Raw genomic sequence first — 22,264 nt, 5'->3', positions numbered from 1 at the left:
AATCCTCAAATTTTACAAATGATGGGTGTGATGTAGGAGTTTAAATAACTTGATCTTGGTCACACAGCTAATTTAGGACAGAATAAAACCTAGAATCTCTTAGGAGGGTGCAGTCCTCCTAGTTCTATTTCTATTTCTTTCTTCTTTCTTCTTTCCTCTTTATTTTCTTCTCTTTCTCTCTACACAGTGAGAAAATGGTTTCTTTCTTTTTTTTTTTTTAATTTTTGAAGCATATTTGTTTTCCAGTTTTATCCCCCTAGGCTTTTGAATAATATTATGCCTGCCTAAATTTAATTCATAGCCCCAAACAGATGATCACTGAAGTGAACTGAAAAACAGTGTCTATTAAACAGTCTGTGACACAGGCTTTGGTGGAATTTCATAAGAATTTTTATAATATATATATTTTCACAGCGAACTTTTAAGTCTTCTCTGCCATTTTGGCACGTTGGCATGAAGCAGACCAAATATGCCATGTGACATTTCTAAAAGAAGCATAGCATGTGTGCTTTGATCAGCCTGAGTACAGGATATTCAGTTGGCTTCATTGTAATTATAATTGTAGGATGCCCATCTGCCCCTAAATGTCATCTTTTATGCCCTACCATGGTTTCTGAAACCATTATTAGATTATTTTGGGAACTGAAGCACTTTTGGAATATGTATATGTATGTGTGTGTGAGTATATGTATGTAATGAGCAGTGCAAGAAGGCATTGCGCTAGTCACTTATATATTTATATAAAATCAATAGCTGTCAGAGGAAAATAAAATATTGCAGATTACCTGAAATGCAAGCATTACAGTCTAGATGTGTTGGGGGATCTTCCCAGGGAACTGAATATTTTGGAAAGGAACTGAACAAATACTTTAATAAAGCTGGAAAGGAAAGTTTATGTGGATGCAAAGGAAGAAAAAGTTCTCTCAGAAGCAAAATTACCATTTTTTTCTCAGTTATGCGAACTAACTTTCGAGAAAGGATTTGATTATATATGCCCACAAAATAGATGTGCATCCTCAAATGATTTATTAAATATTGCAGAAAATCTAATTTATTATGTTTCTTGATAGGAAAATACACAAGTGTGCTAATTTCATCAAAGTCCCTGAAAACACTCATGAGTGGATTCAGTACAGAATTATAGTAGTCTCTGGGAATATCAGGACATAGTATTTTGATGGACCACAATGTATGGGATGCTATGAAATTTCCTGAATAAATCACTTTATGAAAACATTTTTATACAACTTAAGAAAACCCGGGCTTAATTTTTAGCTGCTCATTTGTTCGTACAAGGAAGTCCCGATGGCTGTAGGTGGGACAGTGGGCAGGATGTGATCATGACCTTTCTAGATGATTGATCGCTTCAGTTCACTGAAGCATTTGTTTACAAGTTTGGGCAGTCAGGGGTGTGGCTTGCAGACCCCCCACCCTGCCTCTGGCTGTCCAGGCCCCTGGAGCCTCACCGAGCGGGGAGCCTCACAGACAGAGAGGGGATGGCTGCAGCCCACCAAAGGCTTCCAGCAGACCCCATCTTCCATAGAGCAATTGATATATTAGCCGTAATAAATATTGCAAAACCTTCAGGGTTTTGGCAGTGGAAGCTGAAGCTGAGAACTTTTACTTATTTTTTTTTCCTTATTAAATGCCTTTTTTTTTTTTTTTTTTTTTTTAACCCTGGAATCTCCAAGTTCACATAGCTTGACGCTGTGTATCTAAATCCTAAGAATGAAGGGGGAAGATGCTGCAGACTTGTGAGATCTCCTATAGAGCACTCACATGAAAGAAAAAAACAAAACAAAACAAAAAACAACAACAACAAAAAAAGAAAAAGCAAAAGCAAAAAGCAAAAGCAAATCTTCCGTTTACGAATGCGGATGAGCGCCGCCCGCTTTCGCGTTTGCTCCGGGCGCCCGGGCGGTCCCTGCCTCCAGGACAAGGTGGAGCTGCTGCAGCGACTCCCTCCCCGCAGCCGCCCCGGGAGCGGGAAAGTTTGTCCCGAAGCCCCGGGGCGGCGGGGGTGCCCTCGGGTGCTCCCCCGCCCCCTGCGGCCGCAGCCCGGGCGCCCGGAACCGCGGCCCCGGCGCAGGCAGCGGCTCGGGCCGCCCAGGAGCGCCGGCGCCCCAGGGTTGCGGGGCGAGCATCGCAGGCCCGCACGGGTCTCGCCTCCTCCCCGGCCGCCCAGCGCCCGAGCGGCAGCCCAGGCCCCGCCCCCTCGCCCGGCCCCGCCCCGAGCCGGTATGCAAAGCAGCTACGTCAGAGGGCGGGGGCGGGGCCTCCGCGTTGAGTGGCGGCCGCGGCGGCCGTGGGAGGAGGCGCGCGAACCAGCCGGGTCCAGCGACGGAGCCACGCGGGCGGCGAGAGGAGCTGTCCGCGCGCTGCGGGTGCTGAACCGGGGCCGCGGCCGCCCGGCTGCCCGCCCCTCCAGGCGACGCCCTCCCCGCCCCCTCCCTGCCCCGCGGACCCGCCGCCCCGCCGGGACCGCAGCAACTTGACAAAGGAGTGTGGACCCGGGCGCGGGGGCCAGTCCCCTGTGTGCCACCTGGGCGCCCGTTCAAGCGTGACTTTGGAGATTCCTGTAGTTTTAGACCAAACTCTTCTCCTCTTTACCCAGCTGAGACCATCTTTTAACGTTTTTTGGGGTTGTTGTTGTTGTTTTGCTTCTTGCTTTTTTTTTTTTTTTTTTTAAACTATTATTATTATTGTGATCTATAGATCCCCACCGTGTAGGAATCTTTCTGGGAGACTTTTTTTTTTTTTTTTTGACTCTTAAAATAAGGTAAGACAAATACCATTGCTGTAAATTATTACAAATGGGGGAGGAATTGCAGAGTGCCATACGAAATTTTGAAAGCAAGTTAGGCTTTTTGTAATCCGAAACAGGACTTTTGGCAATGATTGCAGGGATTATTTAAATGATATTACTATTATTATCATTACAGGAATATCAGTTGGTGATTAAGCACGGAATTCTAGAGGGGAAGTTGAGGGTTTTGTGTGTGTGTGTGTTGTTGTTGTTGTTGTTGTTTTTTTTTGTGAAGTTAATGTCATCAGGTTATATTCTGCTTTTTAAATGCAAATATTTGTGGAGCAGCACTTCTAGCATGGCTCAAGAAACAGGAACCGTTCAATGCAAGCCCCCAAATATGTTAGCAAATTACATTAAATGAGCCAACCAACAAGTTGTTTAAGACAAATGCAGTATTAAAAAAAAAATACTGGAGTGGACTAACGTCTGATTAATCAATATTACCTCTGATGTCTATAGCATAGACTGCAAAGTGCAGAGCTCTCTTAACGTTTTTGGAGGGGAGGTGGTCAGGATAAGAGCATTTATACCATGTTGGGTTCGTTTAGACGTGTTGTTTTGCAGTAGATCCAAATACAACTTGTGAAACTCAGTCTCTGAGAATTCTACACCCCAAGGTCATGTGTATTTCCAAGTTGGGGGCTGTTTGTTCAGCTGTTGACTAGTAAATGTCATCCCCCCACCCCCTCAGGTTAGAGGTGGATGTAAATGGGAAGCTCCGATTTAATAATACAGTATTAGCTTGTATTATAGTCGCTACTGCTGTTGGTAATTGAATGGAACTGGGAAGCGTGGGCTGAGAAAATGTCTCGCTATTTCAGCAATGTTTAACCTCTTGCATGTTTAACAGAGAGCTTTTCTCTACTTAGGAGATTTGCTTTTGAAGCTATGCTCCTTTTGTCAATTGGCAGTGTGTTTTGAGTGTGTATGAAGAAAGAATTCAGTGCAGAGAACCACTGAACAGTACTTCTCATAGTGAACAAGTATCAAATGCTAGAAGTTAACTGGTGCTCTGTGTATGACTTTATTTGACAGGCATGCATGATGTTTGATAAACAGAATTATGATTTTTCATCTATGTCGTTTTGTGGCACCAGGTTAAGGATAAATGAGAGTTGGGGAATATAGAGGGGAAGGTTTGCATTCCAGGGAAAGAGTTCAGGTTGCAACTAGACATCCTATCTTAATAGGAACATGTGAACTGTAAGCTGTTTCAGACTTACTAAGTATCATTCAACAGTCTAGGGCTATGCTTTTCAGCAACTAAAGAGCACACTAAGTTAAGTTTATATATTTGTATGTTTTTAGTTATAAAAATTTCTGCTCTAGTTGCATTACACTTGCAAGTGTGAACTTTAGCTTTAGAGTTTATGATTTAAAATAATTCCTCTGTGTAGAGCTTTTTCATTTTATCTACAGCATAGTCCTACGCTTGAGTGTGATTGTTCCAAGAAATGGATATTACTGCAAACACTAGAGGTAAAATGTAAATCCCCTTAGGTTGTTCCCATATTTTACCCTGAGCAGATTGTAGGATTTCTGTCAGTCATGTGGTCGTATGTTAAACATTGATACAAATTTTTAAAAGGGAACAGGTAGAGAAGTGAAGGAGGAAGTATGGAACACTGGGACATGAAACATTTACCAAACGGCCTCCTTTACATTAATATAGAATAATTATTTTTTTCCATACATTTTGAAATTTTCTTTTTAAAATTAATCATACGGGTATAAACACTCATACTATGGAATTTCAAACAGGACTATGGCTTCTTTTAGTTTCAGTTTTTTTTTCTTTACTGAAACATCAATATATATTTTAATTTTATAACTTACTGGAAAGCAATAATAGAAATAAACACTATACTCACCTAAATGTATTTCAGTATCTCATTGACTTCTTTCTGCATAAAGTTTTCTAAGATGTATGTCTTTGTTTGAGTATAAGCAGTTCCCCTGAACTACTAGTATCTGGAATTCTTTCAAATTAAGTTTAGTGTTGTCACAATGAGATGTTAAACGCTAAAATCAAAATATGCTATTGTCAGTCGTTAAACTTATAAGGTAGATTCAATGAAATTGCAAATTTAAAATATTAGATACATCTTTCATGATTTTTTTACATATTTCACTTTTATATCTTAGTTCTGAGGCAAGGTAAAATTAGATGACCATGATAAGCCTGAATTTAGCACATAGGGGATGCTATCTGGATGCAGAATGCAACTCTTACTGTAATCAAATAAAATCGCCAACTTTGAAGACACCTATTGAAGATATTCAAATGTGGTGACCCTTCATAAATTCTTTGCTGCACAAAAAAATGACCATATTTTGGAGTTACAACTTGTCCATGTGAAATTCAAAGGAATATTCAAAACCACAACAATAGATAGCCTGCTAAAGCATGAATTCACTTGATGGCATAGATACTAAAGTAAATGCAGCACTTTTTACTTCAAGATGATGAAGTTTTACCACTTGGATAAAAAAATTATTGAAACAATTTCATTGCACATCACATGACATACTCAAGTTGTCTTTCTTAATTGCATCTCAGTTTCTTAAAGCACATTGGTCTACTCAAAACTTCAAAAATGGTATTGCTGGGTAGATGTCTTTTTTTTCTTATAGATAAGATGAATAACTATGCATGCTTGGTGATATTTAAGACAAAGATGAAACAGTTGGGCTTTCTATTATCAAGGCCATACATTGCTTTTTTAAAAATTCATTTACTAATGTGTACAATAGAAAATTAAAGAAATTAATAATAAAGAAATATGCTAAAAAGTTTTAGTGAATGACTTTTTAAAGTTAACTTAAAATTCTACTTAAGAGATAATGTAAGTAAATTTTTTTTTTAATGTAAGTAAATTGAGAATTTTCTTTGGATAATGGCCATTTTTCTTTTTTTTAAAAAAAGATGTTATTTATTTATTCATTAGAGACAGAGAGAGAGAAAAAGAGAGAGAGAGAGAGAGAGAGGCAGAGACACAGCAGAGGGAGAAGCAGGCTCCATGCAGGAGCCTGTTGTGGGACTCGATTCCAGGACTCCAGGATCACACTCTGGGCCAAAGGCAAGCGTTAAACCGCTGAGACACCCAGAGATCCCCATTTTTCATGTTCAATCCTCATTTATTAAGGAGACCAACCAAAACAACTTCAATAATATCTTTCGATTAGTTCTGCCCCAAATTCCACAATAATTCTAATATTTTTATTTTTATTTTTATATTTTTAATAACTCTAATATTTTTATAACTTAATATATTATGAAGTTCTAAAGACTCTTATGAAGTAATAGGTCAGAAAAAGCATTTCCTGTTATTAACATTACCATAACAACCATGTGACCAATTATCTTACCAAACAGACTTAATCACCTTCTGCTTCAACACCTTCTATGTCCTTTGGGCATAGTTAAGTCTAGTTAAGGTGAACTGTAGGGTCCCTGTGGAAAATCCTAATTTTCCCATTAAATTGATCACCCTACCACACAACAAAACAATTGGTCCCTTTGTGCTTTAATCACTATGGTATTGAGGAAGTTAATATTATTATAATAGATAAGATAGTGTTTTCAATAAATTCAGAATTCCAATGAGTCTTGATATTTTCTTTTAAAGAGAAAGAATTAAGCAGTAGTTTCAGTATATGATCTAAGGAATGTGTATGTGTGTATATCGTGTGTGTGTGTGTGTATACACATATATATTTCTTGGTAAATTATACTCTACCATAAACATGCAATGAGAATGATCTTAAACATGCAAATTCAACATGCTACTTAATACAAAACTAATTTACATAACAAGCTGTAATACAATATGTAATTTTTAATGACAAATGTGTTTTTTGTTATTATTAGTTTAATTTAGGTTGTTATGCTTTAGCACACACCAATTTTTTGCCATGAAAATGTCATTCATAAGCTTTCATGCTGTGATTGGCAAGGGAAGGGACAATTGGAAATGAAAATTTGTCAAGAATGGATGTGTACATAATGAAGAGTTTATGGCACCACACTGATTCTGAAAAAATGAGTGCTGGTAAAGGATTTGAAAGTTTCTATCTCTAAAAGAGATATATCAGGTTTATTTCTTATACATCTTTGTGTAATAAGCCATGCACTTCTAAGGAATAGAGCCTGGATATCCCTATACCTAAGATGTTTTTATTCTTTGTATATTAGTGTTTTCATGCATAAATGTGGTAAAATGTGGGAAGAGGATCAACCTTAACTCTGAACTTTCTTGCTTTAAAACCAAGTAATTAATATTAATTTAACGTGGCTTTTGGTATCAAATTATGTAAATCTCTAAAGCAAAGTAGTTGCTTAGTGAGTTCATTTGCATGTCAATACAGAGAATATTATTCCAACTCATAACTGGTTCATGGCACTGCTAGCAATTTTAAAACACAATGCAAAAGATTTGAAAATACTTTTCTTGTTCAGTTTTATTTAAATATATCCATTGTAATTGACAGTCAAGGGAAACTTGCTTTAGTGATATATATATTTTTTTCTGTATAAGTAGCACTAAGGTAGCAATAAAAACATACACATACAATAGCAATTAAAACATACAAGCCTGAACTATGTTCCACAAAGATGATGATGAAATGGAAATAATTTGCCTTTCATGATTGGGCCACTTCCACAAAACACCTTAGATAGTGTTCTATGACCACCAAGACTTTATTTTTTCTAATTTCTAAAACCCTCAAATATTTTTACTAACATGAAGTGGCAAATGTCCCCATGTACTCTGTAGATATGTGCCCCCTTTTCTCAAAGCTACAGTAATTGCTGTGATCCTGACATCAACCAGACTCTGAACTGCCTCCTTTAGGATTAAGGAGGGGTTGTCCCATTCATCTTTCCAAAGGAAGAAAGAAGGTGATTTGCTACTAAACACATTTGCTGTCTCACAGTAAATTACCTATTGATATTTGAGCATAAGGTCTTTCATCCTGGGTTCACTTAAACAAGAAGAAGAAGATAGAAGGAGATACCATTCGAAGTGTTATATACATACATATTTTACTCCTATTAGGCCATTTTATTTACATTAAGTCTAACATTTGTATAACTGTGAAAAAAATCATTATTTTCATTTTAGATATGAGAAAGTTGACCCTCAGATCAAAGTTATACACCTCTCTAGAGTGTGGCCACACCACTAGGAATAGGTGGATTAGGCAATCAAACCCAACTCACCCCTCTTGTAGCTACACTGTGCACTTCCAGCAACTCTATTTAGATCAGGTTTTCAACTGGATGTGTCTTATTTAAAGCTACCCATTTTCTGTTAGACTTTTTTTACTCTATGTGAATGCCTCCTTTACCTTCTTTCCCCAAGTCTTTCCTTTAATTATTAAATTATATGGAAATAATTTCATGGCATTTATTCCTTAGTATACACACTTTAGAGTGCACAATACCAAAGGTTTTAAGAAGTTTTTCCTTTGTATTTAACATTAGAAATATGCTACATTATTCCATCTCGTAGACCATTAATAACAGTAGGAACAGACAATATTTCCCTTTCTATGTTAAATAGCATAAGAACAGTAGAAGAGTTATTGTGTCCTAAGAGTTCTAGGTTTCTCCTCACTCCCACAAAAACGTCCTACTGAATATCAAATACAAATACATCTTGAACTTCAGCCCACTTCAAGCAATTGCCACTTGTGTTATCAACCATTAGTCCCATTTAAATCTTCAGACTAGTTACCTATTAATATTTCAAATGATCTGTGAGATGAAATAAGGCCATCAAAATAAAGCGAGTAGTTTTGAAGCACAGTACAGAAAGAGGTAGTCTAAGTGGTCTCTTGAACACTTAGGAAACGGTAAATGCTTCATTTATTGTTTTTTATTCTGTTTGAGGCCTGAAGGGAAATACTGACCACTCCTGATGCTCTTTGTTTTCAATGCTCTTTGTTTTCGTATAGAATTAAGCTCACTGACTAGGAGAGGAGGTGAGTACTGTTGGCAGTAATTATAAAACAGTTCCCAGGTGAGCCCCAGAGTTGCATCAGATTCCCCAATGAATCCTCATTATCTAAGTTTTGAGTTGTCCTTATTAAATGGATCCCAAAGGAGATAGAAAAGTTTGATTTATAGAGGAAGTTAACTTAAAAGTGAAAGATTATAGGGCTCTTATTAAGTACTTTACATATTGGTTAGCAATATCAGTGTTTTACTTTTAAAATGATGCCTGGTATACATGTTTTTAATCTTGAAATTTCTGCACCATTTTTTATACCATTCATTTGACTCACTGTTCCTCATGCTCTGTGGAGCCCTACAGGAAGTCCATTCACTCCCACAGCTACAATTATTCTCTCTTCACAGATATCTTCCGAATATACAGCACTGGCCCAGATTTGAACTCTATTAATGTATTTACAAAGGTCTGATGGACATTTTAATTCTGATTTCATGGTGACAGCACAAACGCCATGAACTCATCACCTCATCCCTAATATGGTCCCATGATCCCCCATCCTCATTTTTCGCCTGCCAGTTAATGACACACTTTTCTATTGACCGCAGCCTGAAAATTTCAGAGGTGTTTTGAACTTACATCATTCTTACCATACTATAAGCAGTGAGTCCCCACGTTCTAACATTTTTCCCTTTGTAATATAGATTTATCTATTTCCATATTTTTTGTGCCCCCATCTTATCACTTTTACCTTGACCCACACTCTCCCATCTCAATCAGAATTATTTTGACACTTTCTACAGTGATCTCCTTGATTTTTGTTTCTTCCTGCAGTGATAATTAATGATACTTATAGCAAGTAAACATTTTGGTAATTCATAGTATGCCATGTAATACGTTAAGTATTTATAAGCGTTATCATATTCTATATGCATAGCACCCTATGAGCTAGATAGTGAAAGATCAAAGCTTAAGGAGTTATGTCGCCCACAGAGTTGGGACTCAGATCAAGCTCTGTCTGAAACCAGCTGCATGATCATCATCATTGTGTTCTGCTGATACAGACTTCATACCTCTTCTAGATTCCTCTCAGTTAAACTAAGCTCTTAAATGTCACTGTGTCCTTCAGAAATCATCAGTGGATCTCTAATTTTTACTATATTAAGTTGAAATTATCTACTAGTTCTTGTTTTTGGTTCTGTAGCCTACAAGTAATCAATCTGATTTTCAGTTTTCTCGTGTGTGCAATGCACTTATGTAAAAACAGAGATGGATCAAAATATGAAGTATGATTTCTTCCCTCAATACAAAATCAGTGCCCTGTCTGGATTGTTACGTTTTCAAGAATCTCCACTTGCATCTCACTCTGCAATTTCTAGACAAGTTTTTTCATAATAGAAGAGCACATTGTGCTCATATGTGCTTTTCACGGGCTCTTGTTTTTGTTGCAATTATTATTTTTTAAAGATTTTATTTATTCATTCTTGAGAGATGCAGAGAGAGACAGAGAGAGAGAGGCAGAGACACAGGCAGAGGGAGAAGCCCCTCCCATACAGGGAACCTGTCGTGGGGCTCGATTCTGGGTCTCCAGGATCACACCCTGGGCTGAAGGCGGAGTCAAACAGCTGAGCCACCCGGGCTGCCCAACAATTATTTTTTATTACATTAATTAACCCACTTACTATACGCTAGCAATGTTTCAAATGGTAGAACTTCTACTGAAAAAAAAAAAAAAAAAAAAAAAGAACTTCTACTGATATTTTAACTGCTTCAGTCTTCTGATGGCCGACTTTACTGTGATGGCCGTAGTGGTGTAGGTCCAGATCCCCTGGCTGTGGTTTTCATGCAGGAGCCTCAATGCCAGATGCCCACAGCTCATCTTTTCATCTGGTTTTGCCACAGAAGAAGCGAGTGTACTTAGTGTGCTGGCTTATTTCAGTCTGCTTCACCATTTTCCTGAGGGAGGCACCATCAGGAGTCTCGTATTTACCCGTGATTCTGATCGTCTTGGTGCGTTTAGCCATGTTGCCGCAAACTAGGTCCAAGTCCAGAGAGCTTGTTGCAATTAATGTCATGTCAGTGTCACCAAGGTGTGTATTTTTTTCACATGTATGTATGTGTTCTCTACTATTGTATAAAAATTACCATAACCTCAGTAATTTAAACATTTATTATCTCACAGTTTCCGTGAGTCACAAGTCTGGGTCCAGACTAGCTGGGTCCTCTGCTCAGAATCTCGTATCAAGATTTTAGCCAGGACTGGGCTCTTATTTGAGGCCCAGGCTCCTTCCCCAAGGTCACTGGCTTTGTTAATATTTTTTTCTCTTTTTCTTTTACTTTTCTTTGTTTGTGTGTGTCTTCAAGGCCAGATAAGAATTTGGCTGATTCCTTCAGTTTTTGACCTATAGACCTGCTTTACAGGGCTCACCTTATTAGGTCAGGTCCAGCTAGAGTAATCTCCATACTTACTTATGTCAACTGATTTGGAACCTTAATTAAGTTTTAAAAATCTCTCCTCTTTTCCATAATGTAAGAACACTCTATCACCTTTGTCCTATTCTGTTGGTCAAAAGTGAGTTAAAGGTTCTGGCTCCACATAAGGTGAGGTGATTATACAAGAGTGTGGGTCACTGGGATTCATGTAGGAGTTATGCTTCCCATACCTGTCTCAAGTTCTGCTTGAACCTTAGAACCTTTCTGCATTATTGCTGTGCCACCGGTCTCCAGCATTTATGACCTGAACTGTGCGGTGAATAGTCTGATGTGGCTTTTGGTTCTTTTAAAGTGTCTTAGATTGTCCTTCCTAATTGATATTAAGTTCTTTTTAAAGGAAGAACCCTAGGAATTCCTTCCAGGTGTGCAAAACATCACAGTTTGAAATTACTTCATGTACATATTATTACATAATCCTCATTGAAGTTTATTCTTTTTTGTGTTTGCCTCTACTATGTAGCGTTTTGTACATGTAGTTTATGACCATGGATTGGTTAGTGTTTTTAGGTTTTGTTCTTCTATTCTGATTTTATTATTTTATCTTTTGTCTTTGGTCTTCAATGAATTGAAAAACCACACAAAGGGCTTATTATTATTATCTTATTTCATGCAACATAGAATCTTTCCACGCAAATCAGAGATTTATATTTAGTGTTATGCTTTACAGATGTATAGAAATTATAATTAAAGTTCAAATGCTATTTGCATTTATTATTTAAGAAAAATGCCACAAATTTATTTATATTTACTTTGAAAGAACTTCATATTTTAAAAGAATGTCATCTTAAAAAGAATATCACACTTATGATACTAATAATTTTGTTCTTATTTATTTAGTCTAGCGATTGGTAAATATTTAAGTAACTACTTTTCCTTACATTTATTATACAATTTTATTGCACTTATATCTTTTATAAGTTTACATACAGTTTGCATACAGTTTACAGTAATTTTATTTAGATAAAATCTAAATAAAATCAACTAGTATATAAATCCAATTTTGGGGGCGCCTGGGTGACTCATTTGGTTAACCGCCTGACTTAGGCTCAGGGCATGATCCTGGGGTCCTGGATTCAAGCCCCATTTGGGGCTCCCTGCTCAACAGGGAGTCTGCTTGTCCCTCTCCCTCTGCCCCTCCCCTCGCTCATCTGCTCACTCACTCTCTCTCTCTCTCTCTGTCTCCCAAATAAAATCTTTTTAAAAATTCAATTTTTGATTTTAATAAACAGTAATTTTCTTTAAAACATTAGGATAATATTTAACATAAAATAATTATTTCCGTAAACATTAAGTGCCTACCGTATTTCAGGTGCCCTTTTGGGTGCTGGGGATTGAGTGAGAATGATAGAAAGTTCCCACTCTACTCTTTCTGTGGAAAGACAGACAATAAAGAAACTAATATAGACAGAGGATCATGTCTATTATTGATAAGTATCATGATCAAAAGTAAAACAGGTAAAAGATTACTAAGGAATGAGTGATGTCTGAGGTAGAGGTTATCTTGGGTACCAACTCTGGCATTCTGTGGCACCCATTAAGTAGTTTCTGATAAGTTGACATTACTCGTGGATGTTGTGAATAATGCTACAATGAATGTGGGAATGCCAGTATCTCTTGAGATCCTGCTTTCAATTTTTTTGGATAAATAGCCAGAAAGAGTTGGGTCAGTGGATCATATGATAATTCTATTTTTAATTTTTAAGGAATATCCAACCTGTTTTCCATAGTGTCTGTGCCATTTTACATTTCTGCCAACAATGCATAGGGTTTCTTTTTTGTTTTTTTTTTTAAAGATTTTATTTATTTATGAGAGAGACAGAGACAGAGAGAGAGACAGAGAGAGAGACAGAGAGTGAGAGCGAGTGAACAAGCTGGAGGGAGGGCAGAGGTGGAAAGCAAATTCCCCACTGAGCAGGGAGCCCATGATCTGGGATCATGACCTGAGCCAAAGGCAGACGCTTAACCAACCAAGAGAGCCACCCAAGCACCCTAGGTTTTTGTGGGGCTTTTTTGTGTTTTTGTTTTTGTTTTGTTTTGTTTTGATAATAGACATCCTAACAGGTGTGAGGTGATAATTCATAAAGGTTTCAATCTGCATTTCCCTGATGATTAGGGATGTTGAACAAGTTTTCATGGCCATGCTGGCCATTTACATGTGTTCTTTAGAATAATTCTTTCATTCTTGATGTCTAATTATTGACAAAGTCCAAAAGGCTCCCATCATGATGAAAATGATTCTTTTTATTTGTATTTTTCTTGTTAATGAAAATTAGCATCCTTCCTTATTTGGCACTACAATAACTGAAATGTTATTTAGATTAATTTTTCTTTCCATTTTTAAATACACAATGCAGAGCAGATATGGTAACTAAATTCTGGGACTTAAAGCTAATTTCTGAAAACTTTGTGCATTGTACCGTTTATTTGTTCAGAACTTCACATTCTTTCATAGAAAACTTGAGTGCTCTAAAAATCTATGTTCCTTTGAGGCAATGATCCAGTGAGCTGGTATTTATGTCAAGTGATTCATTATCCTAGACACTATGGCATTATTAGGGAAAGAGAAATGCTTAGTATGCCTTTTGGGTTTGTGCACATGCTTGAGAAACCAGTGTTTATTAAAAACTGTGACGTCATGGGACCATGTAAGGAAAAAGCAGAAGAAAATGAATGTGCTAGAAATACACCCACAGCTTTATGAAATAAGTGCAACAATTAAATGCACAACATCTCAGTACTTTGGCAGAATCTCAAAAGTTAGTGCATTTACAAAAAAAAGTAAGACTTGAAAGAACTTGCACAAATTGTGGCAATACTTTGCATAAATTACTTCCTTTGATGAGATTTCTCATGAAGTCATCATTAATTGAGCTAAAAAGATTTTAAAAATGAAGAGAAAAAATTCTAGAAATGCTTTGCATTTTAAGTCTACATATTTACAATTAATGACAACTAAGATTTCAAATAAATTCCCTCTATGACTGTTTATTTTCTTTTGGCAAGTGTCCTATTTGTTGTTTCCTGAGGCCTGAGGACGAGGAAAGTCTTTTGTTGAGTTTGTTTTCCTGTCTGTGAACAAGTAGTATGATTTAATTGATAATATCTGGAGTGGAATTTTTTGCCCCGCTGTGAAAACTGCTCTTGATACTAGCACTCAACTAGACATCGTGATAATTGTATATGTTTTGTTAAACATCTTGGTCAGGTTAACAACTATCTAAAAATCAGTAGAGGGAGCTCAAGAAAGCATTAAGGATATTTTGATACTAGCTTTCTAATATCACTATGCTTTCCCTCAAAAATTGTCTTCTTTAGAGAGCCTGGGTGGCTCAGTCTGTTAAGCATCTATGTTTGGCTCAAGTCATGATCTCAGGGTCCTGGAATCTACCCCCGAGTCAGGCTGCCTGCAGAGCAGGGAATCTGCTTCTCTGTCTCCCTCTGTGCTTTCTCTCTCTCCTGCTTTCTCTCATAAATAAATAAATAAATAAATAAATAAATAAATAAATAAAACCTTAAAAAAAAAAGTCTTCTTTATCTTTATGTGCCGCATAACTTTTTTGAAATTGCAAGATTCATGGTTATTTATTTGTTGAGATTTTATTTATTTATTCCTGAGAGACACACAGAGAGAGAATGGCAGAGACACAGGCAGAGGGAGAAGCAGGCTCCATGCAGGGACCCCGATGTGGGACTTGATTTCGGGACTCCAGGATCACGCCCTGGGCCAAAGGCAGGCTCTAAATCGCTGAGCCACCCAGGGGTCCTCAGATTCATGGTTATTTAACACTTCAAGAAGCCTCACCATTTCTCCCTATTTTTTTTTTGGTCCTATTTGTTAAGAAGGTAAATAGATTTGATTTATAAATTGTTGAGACACTATGAAGACCTCACTCTGTGAACCGAGGCTTTCCTGCCCCAGTTTTTAGATGTTAGCACAGGGTCTAATCAAGAAAAGAGAACATGACCATTAGGTGCCTAGCATTCGGGGACTTCTATATAGCATTAGTTGGCTTAAATTAAATCTCTGATAGTCTTGAGAATAAGTTGGGCCTTATCCTAAAATGTTACTAGTTAGCTTAAAAACACTGGACTTAAACATAGGTTTGTGTACTATCCAGGACCTGTGCAGCTTCCTTCTAAACTTTGAAAAACAGGAACAAAATAAAGGGCATCCATTCTCAGAAACTCCTAAGCAGATCTGATGTTTTCCTTTGGCAACTTCATATAGAGAGCCAGGTCTCGTATCTATATATTTCATAAATTTGAAAGTACCAACTCTCAGGTTGTTTTTGGTTGGGACTTTGCTCCACAATTTTCCAAAGTTTTGCTGAAAATAGAAAACTTGATAATTTAAAACACTTTTTCAAAATAAAATATATTTTTTCTGCATCTGAGAGTATAAATATATCCAAAAGATTCAATTGAAATCCTACCATGCTGTAATAATGAGCAATTACATAGCAGCATTCTTTAAAGAGGAAGGAAAATTTTATTACTAATAGCTTCTTAACATAGTCTCAGTGTGATAGTATTAGTCAGTCTTGACTTAATGATAAGTTAATAGATTCTTTTCTTGCATAATGACAGTTTTTGGAATTAGTTGCCATTTTTCCAGAGGACATTTAAATTTTATACCAACATATATGATTTCTTGAGATCATAATAAAGTTGCATTTTAGTAAAATATACATATTATTATTTATTGTTTGGCATGCAGTTTTTCTATGAATGTTGAGGATCTACAAACTTTTAAAAGGTATATTTGAAATCCATTCAAAACTTTTGTTGTTATTTTAAAATTTCACTAGAAGTTGAACTATTTTGGAAAATCACCTGATCATACTTAAGTTTAGAAATGGCTACTGTTGCATTATTTTCAATAATGATTAAAATTGATTTAGGCTAGTGATGTTTGAGTTATTTGGTCGTAGTGTTGCATTTTATGATTTTGTTAATATAACAGTGAAAATTATACTTACTGGATTTTTTAAAAGATTTTATTTATTTATTCATGAAAGACACAGAGAGAGAGAGAAAGAAAGAGAGAGAGAGAGATGCAGAGACACAGGCAGAGGGAGAAGGAGGCTTCATGCAGGGAGCCCGGCATGGGACTTGATCCCAGGTCTCTAGGACCAGGCCTGGGCTGAAGGCGGCGCTAAATCTCTGAGCCACCTGGGCTGCCCTACTTACTGGATTTTTATTTACATTTCCTTATTAGTGAATATGATGTTTTAATGTTTTTTAAAGTAAGTTTTCTGTAAATTTTCTCTGTATGTTCTTTGGCCATAAATCTAAAAGAATCTTAACTTGATTTTATAAAATCAATTAAAAATTGAATTATATGAAGAAATAAATGATGAAATAATAATATTTGTCATTATTATTATTATTTTATCATTTATTGAGCAATTATTGGGCCTCAAGCCTGATTTTGTTTTTGTTTTTGTTTTTTGTTTTTGTTTTTTCAAGCCTGATTTTGGACACCATTTAAATAATGTCACTAAAGCATTACAAGACCTTTTAAGGTAGAACCAAGGCTGAGCCAAAGGCTTTTGGGAGGTTAAAGGCCACACTGTCACAGACAGGGTCACACATGGACTTTCCAGGCTCAAAGGACTCAATGCTCTGTGACTATATATTAAGAATTCTATAATTTTAGTGTCATATTTCTCATGCAAGCTGATTGTTTTGATGTCTAAAGTCTCAAATAAAAATACATTAGGCCCAGCAAGATTTTCTAGAAAGCACTTGAGTTTCTCAAGTACATAAGATTTCTTCAGTGACTCATGTCTTGACTGCATAAGATTCTGAATGAAACTATAGTATTCTAATGCAATCTTGATTATTCATTATTTTTTAATTAAGAAATTCTACAATTTTGCAAAAGCAAAAGTCTCATGAATTAAAACTTTTTAATTTAGAGGAAAATAAAACTAAATTTATTAATGCAGTCTTATCTTTTTTCATTCAAGTCTTATCACTAAATGATGGAATATCAGAACTTGTGGTTTCTGGTATATCTTAGAAAAATGTCAGACTAGACATAATTTTGAGACTGAATTACAAACTAAATAAAATCATAAGGTGATGTTTTTACAGGAATTATAATATTTTAAAAATTGTCTTGTTTTTCTAATAAAAACTAAATATATGTGTATCTATACCAATGTATATAAAATATATAAAAAAATTAACTGAATCTACATTGACTTTTCAGTGGGAGGAATCTTTATTATCATTTAATTTAATAATGAGTAAACAAAGATTAAGCCATTTCATTTTAATTGGGATTAGACTCAATTGTGTATTGGTTTCATTCCAGTCATTGCACGCTTTCTGATTTTTGTGTATAATCCTGAACAAGATACTTTCAGACATTTTATTTTGGGAGGAGAATTGTTATTGTAATAACTTTTGAATGCTAAAACTCTATTTATGAGCCTCATACCTGTAATCATATGGTGAATGGTACAAACAAAAGGTTTTGGTTTTGAATTTGCAGTATTTTTCCTGATACAAATGTAGGTAGAGTAATGTCAAACATTTGTTTAATGTATATGCTTTTCAGGCTGGGTAATACATGTGGTTCTTCTTAAGTGTTTACCCCTTGTAGTCCTTGTAGCTCTTAGAATTTCATATTATATAAATTGTATTTATTGTACAGTGGTTTGGTAGTCATTCCTTTAGAAATGTAAGTTAATAATGCCTGACTCAGAAAGCCAAAGTGTTGTACTAAATCACACGGATTTTAAGAAATTTCATATAATTTTTTGGCTACCTTGTGGAATACTTTTACATGTTTAAGATAAAAGTGATTATCTCTTTGGGGCTTAGGGGTGAACTATATACATAATGATTTATTATGGACAGTGAACACTAACTTTAATCATGTTTACCTTGAAATAAATAGTATTCTATTTTTATATTGTATTTTTTATATATTTATATATATCTTCTAAAACCCTCAAATTATCTGGAATTCTTATACTTACTAATAAGTCCATAAGTACATTTTCAATGAAGCATTATGTTGATGTGTTAAAAGCTGAAGATCCACTAGAATCATGCATATACTAAATATAATGGTTGAAAACCCAATGGAGATCCAAATCTGAGACATAAAATAAAAGGCATTTAGTATGACACAATAATTATCACACTAAAATATACTAATAGGGCATTTTATCTCATTTATTTTGAATTGTGTATGAGGATTTTTAAATGATAGACTAATTATGTTCATCAGAGGGAAGGATTGTCTAAATAGTATGTAACAGTCTTTCAGAAACTCATCTAATATGGGAAAGTTTTGATAGCTTCAACTTTTAAGTATTTATTTATAAATTTTAGATATCAAATTTAGCTAAATATTGTCCAGTAATCTGCCATGTTCTAGATAATTCAGACTGGGGCTTAGGTAATGAGGATGGGTCTGTAACACAGGTACAAATGCCTGTCATTTACCTAAGTGGTCTACAGAGTTAGAACATTAATTTTTTAAATACAAATGAAAAAATAGACAAACTAAGGAAACAGTACAAACAATAAAAATTCTTCTAGAAAACCTCCTCGGAGAAAAGATAGTGAATTAAGTAAAATTTAATTTAAATGCTGCACAAAAATGTGAATCCAATTTCAATTTATCACTCTATTTTGTATTTTCTCACAACAATCGAGTAAATTCATAGTTCTGGACTACAAAGAAATCTTACAACTTTTATTATAGGACACACTTGGAAAAACCAAGATCAAAGAACTACCATAGTTTTTAAATCCAATTTTTACCTGTTGTCATGAAAACAGCTTCTTGTGAAATGCTCTTTGATGTTGGACTTTACTGGTATTATTTGAAAAGCAACATTTTAATGTTAACTGAAGGGGAGTGACCTAAAAAGCTAAGTTTAGAAACTAATTACCAGGTAAGAATATTTACAAAATTTTGAAAAAGTGAAAGTTAGAAAATTAGTTGAGATCCCAGTTAAGAAGGGCCTATAGAAACGTAGTAACGAAATGTAATGTGATGTCCTCAATGATTTTTTTGGGAAAAACAGGACATGAGGTGAAACTAAAGAAATCAGAATAAAGTATGAACTTTATTAACTTTAGTTAGTAGTAATGTATTTGTTTTGGTTTATTAATTGTGACAAATGTATCATACTAACATAAGACGTTTACAATAGGGGATCAAATGTCTGGGTACACAGTTACTATCTAGCATGGGAGATGTACTATCTTTGCAACTTTTCTGTGAACCTAAAACTTATAAAATGAGCTAGACATTAAGGTAATGTGAAAAGAAGGCTATTTTAGCTATAGATACAGTGATTTATTTTATGGTAGTTAGTAATTTATGGTATATAGAAAATCACAGATTTGAACATATTTTTTTACTCTTCATAAGGGGCATAGAAATTATGACAATGTCATTATTAAGGAATTTACTCTAGAAAAGAAATTCTACATTTAATTCTTCAATTAGAATAGATCCACCCCAAAACTTTACAGTTACTTCAACTAAAGAGGCACTATTCTTTAGGTATATTGATGATAGATAAATAGATAGTTTGACTGATAGAAAGACACAGAGACAGAGTTAGGGATGATAAAGATACACAGATAATCCCCATTCGAGTGTAAGAAAGAAAATAACATTGGGTGCTTAATGAGTTAAGGTCTGGGTTCCAGAAGACCATTATTATTTCCTTCACTATTGTGCTATATGAATAAGAAATTATTATACTTTGATGTATATTTCAGTAACAAAAAAATCAAAACTTTAATCAGTATAGTGCGATTGTGACATATTTTTAGTTTATCTCTAAGTTAAAATAGAGCATAAATTACTATTTCAGTGTATGTTCACAGAAATTTAGTGCAAAAATATAGCACGTAAGAGATGACTTTTGCAGGGGCGCCTGGGTGGCAGTTTGTTAAGCCGGACTCTTAGATTCCAAACAGATGGTGACTGTGTTCGCTTCGGCAGCACATATACCAAACAGATGGTGACTAAGGATCCTGAGATTGAACCTCACTTCTGGCTCCCCGCATAGTGCAGTCTGAGTTTCCCTCTCCCTTTGCTCCTAACCCCATGCTTACTCTCTATCTCTCTCCAAAATAAATAAATAAATCTTTTTAAAAAATTACTTTTTCAGAAAGTTCAGAAATGCAGTATAGTCTCACCAGCCTTTAAAAATCATAATACAGGGATCCCTGGGTGGCGCAGCGGTTTGGCGCCTGCCTTTGGCCCAGGGCGTGATCCTGGAGACCCGGGATCGAATCCCACATCGGGCTCCCGGTGCATGGAGCCTGCTTCTCCCTCTGCCTGTGTCTCTGCCTCTCTCTCTCTCTCTCTCCTGTGTGTGTGTGTGACTATCATGAATAAATAAATAAAATCTTTAAAAAAAAAAAAAATCATAATACAGGGCAGCCTGGGTGGCTCAGTGGTCTAGCGCCACCTTCGGCCCAGGGTGTGATCCTGGAGACCTGGGATCAAGTCCCACGTCGGGCTCCCTGCATGGAGCCTGCTTCTCCCTCTGCCTGTGTCTCTGCCTCTCTCTCTCTCTGTGTTTCTCTCATAAATAAATAAAATCTTAAAAAAAAGAATCATAATACACATTAGGTTATTATAAGGTTTATAATGTAAAAGGGCCTAAGGGGCACCTGGCTGGCTCAATTGGTGGAGCATGCATCTCTTGATCTTGGGGTCATGAGTTCAAGTTCCACATTACGGGTTCAGTTTGCCTAAAAAAGAAAAAAGATCTTGAAGTATTGTAGAAATGATCATTTCTCACCAGTTTTTAAGTTCTCTTTACTATCTGAGCATATAGAGAGATTACACTGTCTCATCCTCTTGAAATTAGGTGTTGTCCTGTGACTGGTTTGGGCAGTGAAAAGGGAGTAGATTTAACAGGAGAATTCCTAGCTGGCAATGCTTAAGAGCAGGTGCCAGATTCCCTATGTTTTCATCCCTTCCAATGGCATATCCTGATGCTCATGTTGAGATGACGGTGTCATAAGATGGGGCACTCTTCCTCATGTCAGTTTTTAAAAATAATTACACAAAAAGGCTTCTTCCCTGCCAACTATCAATGGATATATAGCATAGGCAAACATTCACTTTGAAAAACAAATAGGTTTTTGATATTTGGAGTTGTTTGTTGTGTGATTTTGACAATCTAGACTATAAATGTTATATAGAAACCTCTATAAACTTGAATTTTTAAAGACATTTTAAAAATAAACTTTTATTTCTGTAATAACGTACTGGTAATATTCTATAAGCATTTTGCTCTAAATGTTTCTAAATATGTATTTTGATTTTCACTTCTTAAAACTCATTAAGAATTTGAGATAATTACAATACTTGATTTCATTACTTGCTTAAAATATTTTCTATGTATAACTATATATGTAAATATTCATGTTTGTGTGGATTTGCACTTGTGTGTATGTATGAGAGAGTGTGTGTGTACTAGTACTAGATGTGTATTTATTCAAAATGTTATTGTATTATTTAGAAATTTATGTTTTTTAAATTTTTTTTGACGATTCTCACTTCTTAATTTGTGATAACAGTAATTCTGTGTGGATGTCTGCTCTCTGGAATTAACTTCACATTCTAAAACATATACTTTTATATAAGCATTTTTATAAGGAAATTCCAAAACAAAAATAGATTTAAAAAATTAAAAGTTAACAAGCAAGATTAATATGTGCATGGTGTATTGGATTTTACCTGGTTCTTTTTGCTTTTCTGTATTGCAATGTTGCTTGAAATACGTCTTCACTTTTTTCCTATTGATCATTATATTTGTCTAATCAGATTTTCAAAATAACCATGATGTTCTTGATGTTTACAACCTCATCATGATGAAGCACAGCTTTGAATTGGTGTCATTTTCCAGAGCTGACAAAGTTATTTAAAAAATTAAGTTGAGTTTGATTCCATACTAATCACACAGGCGGAGTGATTGTATGCAACATAGTATACTCTGACATGTTTGAT

General features: G+C 35.6%; 1 protein-coding gene and 1 pseudogene across 4 annotated transcripts in view; one reads left to right on the top strand and one right to left on the bottom strand.

Annotated features, from left to right (window-relative positions):
- Positions 1-2,372: 2,372 nt before the first annotated feature.
- FSTL5 (follistatin like 5) overlaps positions 2,373-22,264 on the top strand; it is a 682,404-nt gene continuing 662,512 nt past the window's right edge. For 2 of the 4 annotated variants that reach the window (XM_077846542.1, XM_077846541.1), the window contains exon 1: positions 2,373-2,779. The gene's annotated coding sequence lies outside the window, so the exon portion shown is untranslated. The remainder of the gene's footprint in view (positions 2,780-22,264) is intronic. The other 2 variants (XM_077846540.1, XM_077846539.1) reach the window with 1 other exon arrangement.
- LOC144281697 (large ribosomal subunit protein eL43 pseudogene) lies at positions 10,517-10,790 on the bottom strand (annotated as a pseudogene).

Source organism: Canis aureus, chromosome 13 (genome assembly GCF_053574225.1).
Source record: "Canis aureus isolate CA01 chromosome 13, VMU_Caureus_v.1.0, whole genome shotgun sequence".
Classification (NCBI taxonomy): domain Eukaryota; kingdom Metazoa; phylum Chordata; class Mammalia; order Carnivora; family Canidae; genus Canis; species Canis aureus.
This window is presented reverse-complemented; position numbering and strand designations above follow the sequence as displayed.